This window comes from Dipodomys spectabilis, unplaced genomic scaffold (genome assembly GCF_019054845.1).
Source record: "Dipodomys spectabilis isolate Male_0828 unplaced genomic scaffold, ASM1905484v1 ptg000034l, whole genome shotgun sequence".
Taxonomy (NCBI): Eukaryota; Metazoa; Chordata; class Mammalia; order Rodentia; family Heteromyidae; genus Dipodomys; species Dipodomys spectabilis.
In genome coordinates, this window is record NW_024870711.1 from 7,624,348 (window position 1) to 7,637,436 (window position 13,089).

Below are 13,089 nucleotides of genomic sequence, written 5' to 3' on the forward strand. Positions count from 1 at the left end.
AAAATGCTATGAGAATTATGTTTACAACTATACTGTCAATAAAAATTTGAACCTTCATCATCTCGCTACAGGCTAGGATGACTTCACAAAGCCTCATGTTCTCAAAAACAAATGATTGTCTAAATTCTCAGAACCCACCACAACCCTTTCCCACTGCACTGGTACAAAGCACTTTCTTCCTCTGAGCAGAGACACTGATTGCTGTCTTGAGCAGTCTCACAAATTAAACAGGCTTTGGTACAAAACAAGAGGGTTTGGGCTAACGGATCTCCCTCCACCCAATGTTTCTCTTGGATCCTCATATTATTGTATGAGACAAAGCAAGAGATTTCATCTTACTGGGGGCCACTGCAAGAACTGATGAAAGCATTCGGTGTGTGATCCACAGAACAGACTAAGTCAGCATTTCTATCTGAAAGCACCCTTGCTCCAAAAGCCTATCCACACTAATGTCTAATTCTCTACACATTACTGGGAATATATATATATATATATGAAGGTTGTCACGGTAACCAAGCAAAAAAGTTTAGCCAAGAGAACCTAGATAGTACTTTTAGGCTTCCCTTGTCACTTGGACTTTTTTCTTACTCTTCTTCCTCTAAAATCCAGCCTCCTAAAGTTTTTGAGTAGTCTTATTACCAATCAAGGAAAGGTTTTGTCCTGATTTTTTTAAGCAGATATGCAGTAGGGACAGTGGATTCGTGGAATGGTGCAAATGGAAAAATGTCTAACTCACTCAGTCTCTTGGTTTTCTTCTTCCTTCTTAAATGAAACAACCGCCGGAGGATGTGTTTAAAATATGGACTCTTCGTCTTCAAAATATTGAATCTCATTAGAGGCAAGAGAGTCTGTGCTTTTCACCAACTTGCCAATCAATCATATCATCAAGATCAGTGTTCAAGAAATGCTAATCTAGTTTCACAATTTCCTTGTGTAAAGGATATTCATTTTGGAAGGAAGAAAATGTTTCATAGCCCTAACAGGATTATGGCCTAAGAGAGTGCGCTGATACATATCAATTATAAAGCAGAAATTGAAAACTATTCCTGAAGCAGAAATGCCCAACTTAGGCCTCTCATCTTCCCAAACTCTCAATTTTGTGGAGCCCCAAATGGCAGCAGCTATTTTCCATTAATCCACCTGCTTCCTTCTACACTCTCCCAACTTCAGTAATATACTATGATGGATGGATGGCCAATCAACACCTAGGGCTACAAACCTTTTCTTAAAAAGAATGTGGTGGCTCCCTCACATTCATGAACATTCTATTCACCTTAAAATGGGAATTAAGTGCCAAATCTTCCCCCAAATAAGTACCCACCTCAACTAAAGCTTTTGCACCTTCGAAACTGAATGTAGCTCACGTCTGTAATTCTAGCTACTCAGAAGACTGAGATCTGAGAATTGTGATTTGAAGCCAGCCGAGGCAGACAAATCTAAAAGACTCTTGTCTCCCATCAACCACTGAATTAACCAGTGGAGATATGACTGAAGTGGTAGAGCTCCAGCCTTGCGTGAAAAAGTCAAACAACAATGCAAGGCCCTGAGCTCAAGTCCCAGTACCAGCACAAATAAAAAAGAATGTAATTATATTCCTTTCTGTTCACATAGACAAGAATTATAAAATGATATCCACCAAGATAGAATATCCCATTTAAAAAAAAACCAACTTTCACCAATTTACAGTCGCTGGAAAAATCATAGGAAGTACACTAAAGGCACAGATTCTCTCAAGAACAATTCATGCTCCCACGAGGGAGTTCAAGGCCTAGCTCAGAGGAGGAGAGCGCTGACTACAAGACGGAGGCCTGCCAAACCTAATTGCCAACAGGGTAGAGCTAGGGTTCTTCAGGCTATAACTGTTCCAGTTCCAGGGCTGTAGCAGGAGTCAGTTTGATCCAAGCTCTCTAGCCTCAATCTACCTTCTTCTAGACAGGGCAAGGGAGATCCAAGTTCATTCTAGCCTTTTACTTCCTTTCATTCCCCCTCCCCCCAAAACCAAGTGGATCAGTCCTACGTATTCCACAGTCTTGTTTAACTATAATGACCACCATGACTTGAGGGTCTGCAAAAAATGCCATATTCCCCAGATTGTCCCTTGGTGTGAAATTGTGAAACACGTGGACACTTCCTCCTCCTAGATAACAAACCTTCTGTTTTAAATTTAAGGGAGAAGGAATCACAGTTTTCTTGAAGAAAAAATATTGACATGTTTGCTTTTATGTGTTCACAAGTAAATATCTCAGTTATATTTTGTACCTAGTTGCCACATTTTATTACTAAGATTTTATTCTTTTCAGAAAGTCATTGAGAAAAATTTGCTCCATGAGAAGCTTTGCATATCCTTTGGGGCAGCATCTTTGAACCTTACATAAAAACTTATTACTGTGGGGGGGCTTTATCATTCCATCTTCTGCATTGGTAAATTTGCCTTTTTGATTATTCTAGTCAGGTAATGGTGAGCTCAGCAAAGCAAATCCATATGTAGCTCAAAGTTCTATGCTTAATGTCAGTAATAAATTTCACTGAGGAGCTAGAAGAGCCACTATAAGAAAAAAAATATTCTAATTAGTCTTAGAGGCATTATGCTATGGAAAATATGGGATTTTTTTTCCTTTTGTAGAGTGTGTTAATTGCTCCAACAATAGGTATGAATCTTCGTCGTTATACTTGCAGAAAATATATGGGCTTGCCTTCCAGTAGGGACGTTCTAGAGAAATGGAAAGAAGTTGCATCACACTTTAATGTCGTAACCAGCCAAAGAGAAGTTATGTGGCTGCTGCATTGAAAATATATAGCAATATTCTCTCTACAGACCCACTCTAAAACCACTTTGAGGTTAATGGAGGTACCATTGCCACTCTGCAATTGATGGTCTCCATAAATAGCACTGTAGCATCTATACTACATCTTAATTAAAAATTTAAACCTGCTAATGTAATGCCTTGGCTCCACGGTAGTCTCAGGGAACGTACGGCCTTCTTTTATTTCATCAAGTTATAAATTTGCATAAAAATTTTTAGTAGCGAATGCTCTAAGACTACCTAAATATTGAATGATAATAGTTGAGGAGCTATTCCCTTGACCAAATTTGAAAATAAGATCAGTCATCTGCAAACAACACCCAAGAAGCATTGCCTGCTCATCTTTGGCAGAATTGTGGGTAAGGAGGAAGAGGGAAAAGTTCTAAGCACTGGAAATGAGTTTATATGCTAGAGCTGGTGTCCTATTCATATCAGAATACCTTTAGACTGGAGATCTCCCTAGGACAAACACTAGTGAGTGGCCTTGATGCTGGGAAAACAGGGCCTTCCAAGTTCGGGTCCAAAGCATCACATTTCCTGTGCTGTTTCCCTTTCTGCAGTTTTTTCCATCCTCTTTTCACCTTCCTAATTTGAATTCTTCTGTGGCAACCACAAAGCTTTTTTTTTTTTTTTTGGTCAGTCATAGGGCTTGAGCTCTGGGCCTGGGCACTGTCCCTCAGCTCTTCAGCTCAAGGCAAGCACACTACTACTTGAGCCACAGCACCACTTCCGGTTTTCTGGTGGTTTATTGGAGATAAGAGTCTCGTGGACTTTCCCGCCTGGGCTGGCTCTGAAGCGTGATCCTCAGATCTCAGCCTCCTGAGTAGCTAGGATTACAGGTGTGAGCCACCAGTGCCCAGCTAGCCACAAAGCTTTGACGTTGGGTCTCAGTGAAATCAGAAAGTCAAGCAGGAATTACAGTGTCTTTACCATTGCATAGGTACAATGCTAGGATCTAATTGAAATAAAGGGGAATTGTTAATGGGCTTAAGTGAAGCCATTATTTTTTTCTTTGAGCCTACAGAGTTAAAGAAAAGTTTGCTTGTCTTGAGCAGTTATAGCTATCTACCAATGGAAATTACTGAATAAAAAGTACAGAAATTCAATGTAAGAAATAATATTTGGAAGTGGCGCTGTAGCTCAAGTGGTAGAGCACTAGCCTTGAGCTAAAGAGCTGAGGGACAGCGTTCAGGCCCAGAGGGTCAAGCCCCACAACCGACAAAAAAAAAAAAACAAGAAATAATATTTGCTTAAGGAAAATACTATACCAAGAATGAGAGAATTATACATATATGTGTATATATACACACATATACACTACACATACATACAACATATACATATTCAGTGTTTCTGACGCTTGTCACATTCTTTCATTTGTAGAATTATAAAAACCAACGTTATTTTAGGGATGATTTTCCGAATTCTCTTTTCAGCAGATGGTGAAGTTTACTCTTGTAGATTGATGTGACATACAAAGCACATTTTCACTTACATAAAGTTCAAACACACACACATAAAAGAGTTAAATAATTTAATAGCACTTAAAGAAAATCCAGAGAGTCATATAAAAGAAGAATCATATCAGATACTTGTTTAAAATTGGGGTGAGCCAGCCAGGCACCAGTGCCTTACACCTGTGATCCTTGTAACTCAAGAGGCTGAGATCTGAGTATCACAGTTCAAAACCAGCTCAGATAGGAAAATCTGTGAGACTCTTATCTCTAATTAATCACCAGAAAAGCCAAGTGGAGCCATGGCTCAAGTGGAAGAGTGCTAGCATTAAGCATAAAAGCTTAGGAAATTACCCAGGCCATTAAAGAACCCAAAGGCAGGAAAATGTTTAAACAGAGAGAGTGTATTTGTAAATGAACAAAAAGCTGTGTAAGGAAAGTACCAGATTTTCAACTTGGAGAGCAGCTCCAAAAAAGGTGTCTAGGAAATCTTCTTGGAGGGTAGTTATGATAATTTGGGTACTTCCCATAGCTCCTTCCATGAACCTTGGACTGATTGCTTGATGGCTTGTATATTTTCATTGAGCAAACACCCAGGGCATTATGGGAAGAAGAAGAATTTGAGTGAGAACTCAAGCATTCTGGGAAGAAGGAGCAGGAGCCTGAGGCACTATGGGAACAAGAAGTACCATGGTAAGCCATATGTTATCTGCCAGGTGTGATCTGGCTGCTTTTCACCCCTGACTACATAACAGCTCCTATTTCTTCCCCTCACTTCCATGACACATGCTGAGATACCGGGTGAACAGAGCCTTTCCAAGCACTGTGTTTAGGGGAGGCTTCTTGACTACTTTTGCAGGCTACCCTCAGTCTCTCCAAAGTAGAAGGAGTATTTCAATCCTTGATTTATTGACAAGGAGACTCAGGCAAAAAGAACATTAATTGTCTCTCCCTAATATCCTAATAAGCCTGCATTCCCTAGAGCCATGTTGCTCCCAGAACTCAGTCAGCTCCTTCATGGAGATCATTCAACCCTTGCAGGTCTCCAGGGCAACATTGCCAGCTTTATTGTTGCAAGTCAACAAATCACCTCCCATCTGTCTGTGCGGACTGTGGGGCTGCCGCAGCCCCACCTCAGGTGCTTCCCGAATGGCCTGGGAGAGCTAAACGTTCTAACTACAAACCGCAGCACTAAGGAGGAGCGTCAGCAATAGAGCATCTATCTGCCTGGTAAGGAACTGGGATACCAACACCTTGTGCTTCTCTAGCTGGGATGACGTTGGGTCCTAAGAGGTACTGACGGTCCATCTACATCTCACCCAAAGGTCTTAGAGAAATCCATGGGGACTACTGGAAAACTGGCATTTCGAGAAAATAAAGAAGGTGGCAGGCACAGATGGCATTTTGGACCTATCCACAAAGTTCAATATCATACCTTCAGTGTGTGTGCAGTGTTGTGTGTGGTTAGTGAAGACCAAGACAGGAGACAATGGGAGGAGCTGGTCTCAGGGAGCTCCTGTGCCAGAGCCCAGTGGAAGTGTCCGGAGAATTCCTCTGCTCACCTCACCCAAGGTCAGAGGACATGCAGGGGAGAGGCCCAGGAAAGCCTACAGGAAGAGCAACTGTAGAAGAGTTGCCCATTAAGAGAATCATGTAAGAATCCCACATGATGCTTCGTTATCAGAACAGTTCCTAAACCACAGAGATCCCTTAAAAGGAATAAAATTAAAATGGTAATAAAAAAGTAAAAATAGAAACACACACCTACAAAACCCTTTCTACTTGCTGTCATAACAGACGGAGGCTGCCCCGCCCCCCTGCAGATATTTTAGGGGACCTCTGTAATCACGACCATCTTGGTTGTCCTAGGAAATTTCAACTCAATTAAAATCCTAACCTGCCATAAAGGGATTCCTTACTACTGGACCCAAAGATTGACCCTCCATGTTTTCCGTCATCCAGCTCCATTGCAGTCCATAGAATCTGTCAGAGCAATGCAGACCAGCAAAAAGAAAGACCACTTTTCAGAGAGGATAAGGAGTTTATTGCCTGCAATCCAGACCAAGCTAGTGCCAGAAAGAAGTCTGAATCCCAAGGGAGGGAAGACCCCAAGTTTTTATATAAACTAGTTACATTTTTAAAAAATAGGCATTAATTCAATCTATAAAAGGTCAAGGGGGCGGACATTAACTTCTGACCAGGTGGGCAATTCCTTTCTAGTTGTGCAGAAACCGTTTTATTACTCTTTCTGTATTATTAACAGGGAGGTTTATGTCTCGGAACAGTTTACTCTGTTAGATACATACACACACACACACACACACACACACACACACACACACACACATGGGTATGTGTATATATAGACATATCTACAATATGTCTATATATACACACATATATACAGTTACTGGTTTTGAAAAATAGAATGGAAACCTTAACATGAATAGTTTCTTCTCCTATTCATTTCTCCATTAATCGTGTCGGGTTGTAGTTTTGATGTGTGCACCCATCTCTATACAGACAGAAGAGATGGCCTCTATGTGTATAAATCGCCTCCCTCAGCAACCACCATTAAAACGATAGTAAAGGAATAAAAAATGCCCATAAACTTACAAGGACGAAATGAAAGAGCAGCAGAAGGTGGCTCTGAGAGGGAGCAAGAGCTGCTGGGAAAGTAACATTGACACAAAATGAGCATAGGAGAAATGAAAGCAGATTAGCATTTCAACTCTTGGTTTGGGGAGGAGGAGTGGAGAGAGATGGGGGAGTGGAGAGAGATGGGAAGTGGAGGTAGGAAAGGAATGGTCTGAGAAGATGCAGGTACTATGGCACAAACAAGCCGAGGAATTGGTTGTCTCTGTGCCCTGAAGGATCTGGGTGTGGAGATGCTGGGCATCTTAGAGGTAGTATCTGGGCAGCTACTCAACAAAGACTAAGGGCCAAGGCAGAAAAAGGTCAAGGATCATAAATTTTACTCCCAGCCAATCAGCAACCACAATGCCCCTTAGACTATAGAACTGTTTATTGTGCAGTAGACCTACAGCAGGGATATCTGACCCCAGCCAACACCAAGAAAAAGGTACAGGACTAGAAAAGGAGAAGGGCTTATTGAAAATCTGTAGCACCCCTCCACTCCCGGTAAACCAGTCACGAATCATATTACCTATCCTCAACTTTCATATGTGCCTTTCCAAGTAAGAAAACAGAGAAGGCCACTGGATGCTGGTGGCTCACACCTATAATATTAGCTACTCAGGAGGCTGAGATCTGAGGATCGTAGTTCAAAGCCCACCCAGGTAGGAAAGTCTTCAAGACTCTTATCTCCAATTAATCACAGAAAAAGCTGGAAATGGTGCTGTGACTCAAGTGGTAGAGTGCTAGCCTTGAGCAAAAATTGCTCACAGACAGTACCCAGACCAAGAGTTGAGACCCCAGGACTGGTGTTCGCTTCAGCAACACATATACTAAAATTGGAATGATACAGAGAAGATTAGCATGGCCCCTGCACAAGGATGACACGCACATTTGTGAAGCGTTCCATATTTTTTAAATGTATTTATTACCTTGCTCATGTAATTGTAACCCCTCTGTATAGTATTTTCACAATTAAAAAAAAAGAAACCCCAAGACTGGCAAAAGAAAAAAAGAAAGGAAGGGAGGGAGGGAGGGAAGGAGGGAAATTGAGAAGTCTCTCAAGGAGATCACCATGGATGCTGGAATTTCCTGGGAGTGTGATTAGCAGAGGAACAGACAGACAATGCTTTAATGTGAGAGATCTATGTTTATCAGATTCATGTGGAAGTAAAAGGAATGAATGAATCTCAAGTGGTAGGATTTCTGACAAGTAGCATCCATGCTAGAGTTTATGAAATATTAAGATTTAATGTAAATTCACAATCATTCAGCCTAATGTGCTGGCTTTGGAATCAAATCAGTGTACAGATTCCTGATTTCCAATCCGATGGGATTTCTACCCCTGCCTAAAGCCAGAAAAGGAGGGATTATAGAAAAGTCAGACTATAGAAAAGATTCCAAATTTGTGCAGAGTGAACACATAAAGTCAGTTTCATACATCTTCTATATCTGCAAACTTGACCTGCTTAATGACGAATGGTCAACATGTAATCATCAGGTATAAAAATTCTGCTTGCTTTTTTTAATTTAAAAAAATTATTTGGGGATGATTTGTTAGACCTCTAGATGGGTCCAAGGGAAACCAAATTAAATACTTAATTTAATATTTCCTAACGTGGGAGGATGGGAAGGGATGGGAAGGGGAAACAAAGGAGGAGGCTACAATGCTTGATAAGAAATATACTCATTATCTTGCCCGTGTAATTGTAACCCCTCTGTACAGTATTTTCACAATAAAAAAATAAAAATTTAAAAAAGAAATTTGAGAGAAATGTCTATGCTAATAAGTTCTGTTTGTAAGAAAATTAAAGTTGAAATTCACCAAGAAAAAAAATATATTTCCTAACTTGTCTGTCTTTGAATTCAGTATCCAAAAAATTGATCTACTGATCAATATTTCATAGATAGATGGTACAGCATTCCAATACTTGCAGGTATCACTGAGATTTTTTCCTATGAATGTTTAAGAAGCAGAAGTCATTTGGATCTTGTTCTTAATCACCCCAATTGTACCGAAATCCGTCCAAAATGAAATCCCTATGCCTCTGACTGTAAATGATGGAAAGGAATGTTGCCGTAGATTCTTATCCTGTGTGGGTATAAGACTCTCCCTTAGCCTTGTCCTGTCTTTAGATTTGTCCTCTAAGTTTGCATCACCAGGGCCTCTGCTCAGGATTGTTCAGAGGCCACCGAGAGCTGATGTGGGAAAGCTATCCTGCAGGCACTGTAGACATAAGAATAGTGTTTGCTCTGAGTGCATTGTGAGTCATTTCTGGGTGAGAGCAAGATGTTGAGAACAGGCTGGGTGAGGCAGATTGTCTACCCTTGTGTGATCTGCTCTGATTAATTCAAGACTTGAGCCGAACGCGAAGGTGGAGTAAAAAGGTATATGTCCTGGATTTCCACCTGAGCTAGGAGGTAGTTATCTGTTTTTGCAATCATACTGCAGCCAAATGCAGGTTCTCCTTGGTTCTGAAGCTTGTCAGCTATGGACTGGACACAACTCAGCATCTCCAGAGTCCCTAGCTTGCTAACTACAGATGCACTTCTCAGCATCTCCATAATGACATGGGCCAATTCCTTGAAAATAAATATTACGCACACATGCATGCATGCTCACACACATATGTGTCTCTAGAGAATTCTCTCTTAGATAGATGAGAAATAGATTCAGCATGGACCTCTGATATTATCTAACAGGGACCCAAAATACTAAATGCTTTGGGAATGGGGCTGACCCAGATTCTGAGAAAGCTTTATAGTATAAGATTGGGTTCTCTCCCTAGAGTTCTATACATAAGAAGGAAATAAGATCGGGGAATGGTAGCATATGCCTATAATGTCAGCACTCAGGAGGCTGAGACAGGATGATGATTTTGAGGCCAGCCTGGGGGCATAGCAATATCCTGTCCCAAACCCAGAGTTCTCACAGCACCTCCTCACATGTTTATTAGAGGGTTTTAGTCACTCTTATACCTTCTGCATGATATCTCCCTCCCAAATGGTAAGTTGTTGAAGTAGCCAATGAACATTTAACTTTCCTTTTCATATATTTTATTCCTATTTAATGTCTCCTGGATTTGATTCATATTAAAACTGAAGAGTATTTTCCATAATTTCATTTGTGCCCATAATAACTTCATTAAAGAGAATATGTGTTTATAACTGACTTTATTAAAGCAAGTAAGGGAACTGTATTATTTATGCCCTCCAAAGAGGTAGAAGCAGTAGGATGAATGCACAGATAGATAGATAACATAGGTAGATGATAGATGGATAGATAATGTCAGTAGATGATAATAGATGATATAGATAGACCACAGATGGATGGATAGATGGATGGATGGATAGATAGACAGATAGACAGATAGACAGATAGATAAGGAAAATTGGTTCCTGTGTTTATAGAGGTGGATAGACCCATGACAGGCCATCTGTAAGCTGGCCATTCTGGGATTCTGGTAGTGAGACTCAGTTTAAGCCCAAAGGCCCCAGAGCCAGAAAAGCCCATGATGTGAACTGGAGTCCAAGGCTGAAAGCCTGAGAAGCCGAGTGGCAAGCCTATACATCCAAGGGTGAAAGGAGACCACATTTCTGCACCAGGAGCGAGAGGAAGAGGGAAATCTTCACTTTGCCTCCTCGTTGCTGTCCGGGCCCCTGGAGGTTCTATGATGTCTGCCCACGTTAAGGGCCAATCTTCCCCACTACATCCAGCTCACACACCAGTCTCCTCTGGAAGTAGCCTTGGGGACATACCCAGAAATAACATTTTCCTAGTTCTCTAGACCTTGATCTGGTCAAGTTCACATTTAAAATGAACCATCACAGCAACTGAGCTCCAGAGAGAGAGAGCAGTGATTTGCCTCAAGCATGTATGGTTAACCAGTGGCTAGGTCAAGACTAACCACATGTGGCTTTTATATACACATGGTCTCCGGTGGTCGTACACAAAAGGATGAAGGATTCTCCCTCCCTCCCTCTCTCTCTATCTCTCTGTCTCTGTAATTCTCTGTCTCTCTCACTCACTCTCTCTCTCTATACACACACACACACACACACACACACACACACATACACACACACTTTACCTTGTGTAAAGGAGTCTTAGTGGTTGCAAAGTAGCAAGACAGAAGCTGAAAGATTGCCTTCATTTCTAACATGTTCTTCACAAACCAATTCAAACACCCTGTACGGTAATGGCTGCCTCCTGAATTACTAAACAGAGACTTTATTAGGATAAATTGTCTGTTCTTTCCACCAGCGCTGCTTTGTTCCTTGGGCATAAACAAAAGTATTTTCTTCTCTCTCTAAATTGGCCAGAGAGTCAACCCTGTATAAATAGGGACTTCTTAGCATTGGCATCAGACACTGGCTCCTTCTCTTGAGGTTTTTCACCTACTTAAAATTCACTTGTTGCTCTTTAAATTCATATGCTGCTTAAGGCAAATGTTTGGATTTCTAAAATTTCTACATGCTCAAAATAAGCTGAGGAGGGGGGAAGCAAGCTGAATAAATGGAATCTCTTCCAACATAAGCAAATGCATGGAAATGATAGCACTTTCTGTACTAACTTTAAAAGAAATAGTGTAAGCTCGACAATAAAACTTACAACCATGGAGATGTCTTTCTGTAAAGCCTTGAACAAAATAAATTAGGAAATTACCTCAGCCACAACTCTATTATAAATCATTTTCCTTCCAGGATCTACCCTTTTGTACCCTAGATATCCTTCCTGTCTTGATTGCCTTGTAACAGATGCCCACATCAGTATTGTTCAACCTCCTAGTTGATTCTAATGTCTAGGCAGGGTTAAGTAATCTACATGAGCAATATTCAGAACTTGTTCAAGTAGGTGTTGACCATGAGCCCCTCTACCTTCAAATCCCACCAGCACCCCATGCCTTCCCAAAAACACAGACACACCTGCAGCGCCCGCCCCACGCAAAGGGTCCGGCAGTCATGTGGGTATTCATTTAATCAAGTTTAACACATAGAAGTAATTAATTCTCATCCCAAGAAGTCTCAAGTCTTGGTGTGGAGAGCACAAAGCTTGAAAATCGGATCTATTCTTGGAGACAATTCAAAAACAGAAAGATGTTTGTTTGGCTTTTTTTTTGTTAGCAGCAATTCCTGTTCATAAGTCTGATCTTTCTTTTCTTTTTTTTGGGGGGGGGGGGGGAGGGGGTCATGGGGCCTGAACTCTGGGCCTGGGCGCTGTCCCTCAGCTCTTCAGCTCAAGGCTAGCGCTCTACCACTTGAGCCACAGTGCCACTTCCAGCTTTTTTCTTTTTGCTTATGTGGTGCTGAGGAATGGAACCCAGGGCCTCAGGCATGCAAGGCAAGCGCTCTACCACTGAGCCACCTTCCCAGCCCCAAGTCTGATCTTTCTTTATACTAACACTAGGTACTAAATTGGCTCATCTCATGTAAGTAAGAAAGAGTTAGGACTTGGATATAATTATACAGTTATACATCCTTCCTTCCCTTTTCTACCATGACTTCTGATGGTAAAGTGTTAGGTACACATCACAAATACTTAGACATAATTCCTAAGGAAATACACGCTCTTTGAAAGCCTAGCGCAACTCCAGAGCCCTGTAGGCCCGGCTCATGACTCGTCAGAAAACAAGACTGACCTCTGACTTGATTGCCCAGTAGTTGGGAGGGATGAGCATACTGACATCATCATTATCATGCTTTCTGAATCCTCGGCCAACAAATAAAAGCCTTTGGTAATAGACATCTTGCCCCCAAACTATAGCTAACGAAAGAACTGATGCAGTGTGACACAGCGCTCCCACTTCATGGAAGAGGCCACTGGAGTGTACACAGACAGGTGAGCAGAGGGGAAGAGACGTTCAACACTGGCGGGCACCAGCTGGACAGATGCAAAGCCTGGAGAGCCAGGAAAGCGGAGCTCGTTCGGAACGCAAGGACAGAGAACCACGCTTCTGAGCCCTACCCTTAATCGAGGGTTCCCATGTTCTACTGCTACCCAACAGACAGATGGTACAGAAACTAAAACATTTCCCAAATGTAGCCTTCCCTTTCCCAGTTACTCTCTTCTTCTTGTTTGTGTCCGATGATAAGTGTATGGAATTAATTATGCTGTTAGATGATAACTTAGGTGAAATTCATACAAATCCATCATTAAACCTAGATTTGAGCAATCTTGGAATAGTACCCATGTTCAG

General features: G+C 41.5%; 1 protein-coding gene and 1 non-coding gene across 2 annotated transcripts in view; both read left to right on the top strand.

Moving 5' to 3' along the window:
* Cntnap2 (contactin associated protein 2) overlaps positions 1–13,089 on the top strand; it is a 1,675,080-nt gene that overhangs the window by 1,399,564 nt on the left and 262,427 nt on the right. The window lies entirely within an intron of this gene.
* Positions 7,702–7,808, top strand: LOC122106007. Its single transcript, XR_006147110.1, has one exon. It is a non-coding gene; the product is annotated as a U6 spliceosomal RNA (small nuclear RNA).